The following is an 882-nucleotide window of genomic DNA, read 5'->3' on the forward strand; positions in this document are numbered from 1 at the left end:
CCCCCCAGCCAGTTTTCACGCTATTACAGCCCAATTCTATTGACATGGAGCTGCCACCAGAACTAGCATTCCAGCAGCAAAATGCACTTTCTAGCCATTCTAAAGGGCAATCTGGCATCGCGCATAGCCATGTGCTTTCGGACTGCCTTGGAGATCCCACCAGCAATGGCAGAAAACAGAATAACCACCAATGAAAGTAATTCAGTGGCAGGAATGTAATGGGGCAGGGAAGGCAGAACAGGGCAAGGATGGGAGGTGTGCCAGAGGCAGGAAGGACTGGCACTCAATGTAGGTGACTTGCGCCAGATACTATCCCCTCTGGAGCAAGCCACCTCACCCCCTTTGTCTTTTCAGACTTGTGCAGCTAAAGAGCTGGTATAGCAACTGTTACCCTGCACATGCCCAATCTTGTCTGATCTTGGAAGCTAAGCAGGGTCAGGCCTGGTTAGTACTTGGATGGGAGACCACCTGGGAATATCAGGTGCTGTAGGCTTATACCATAGTCTTTCGAGACTGAAGGTTGACAACCAGGTCCGAGGAGACCCATTGGTGATTGGGAGGCTTATGGGCTGTTTAAAGGAAAATATTTTCCCTTACCTTCTGATCAGCCCTTCACTATAGCATGCAGTACAGCCTGCTTTGGCAACGCTCATGCTATGGCAGGGAAACCATAGGACTGGACTGTAAAGGCCCAATTCTATCCAACTTTCCAGTGCCAGGGCAGCTGAGCCAATGGGGTGTGCACTTCATCCTGTGGTGGGGAGGCAGTCACAGAGGCCTTCTCAAGGTATGGGAACATTTGTGCCCTTACCTCAGGGCTGCATTGCAGCTGCACCCATGATCGAAATTTGCATAGGATTGGGCCCTGAATCAGTCATTCTG

General features: G+C 50.8%; 1 pseudogene; it reads left to right on the forward strand.

The window, feature by feature from the left end:
• The first annotated feature begins 373 nt into the window (after positions 1 to 373).
• On the forward strand, positions 374 to 493 carry LOC136637419 (5S ribosomal RNA; annotated as a pseudogene).
• Positions 494 to 882: the final 389 nt, after the last annotated feature.

Source organism: Tiliqua scincoides, chromosome 1, assembly GCF_035046505.1.
Source record: "Tiliqua scincoides isolate rTilSci1 chromosome 1, rTilSci1.hap2, whole genome shotgun sequence".
Lineage (NCBI taxonomy): Eukaryota > Metazoa > Chordata > Lepidosauria > Squamata > Scincidae > Tiliqua > Tiliqua scincoides.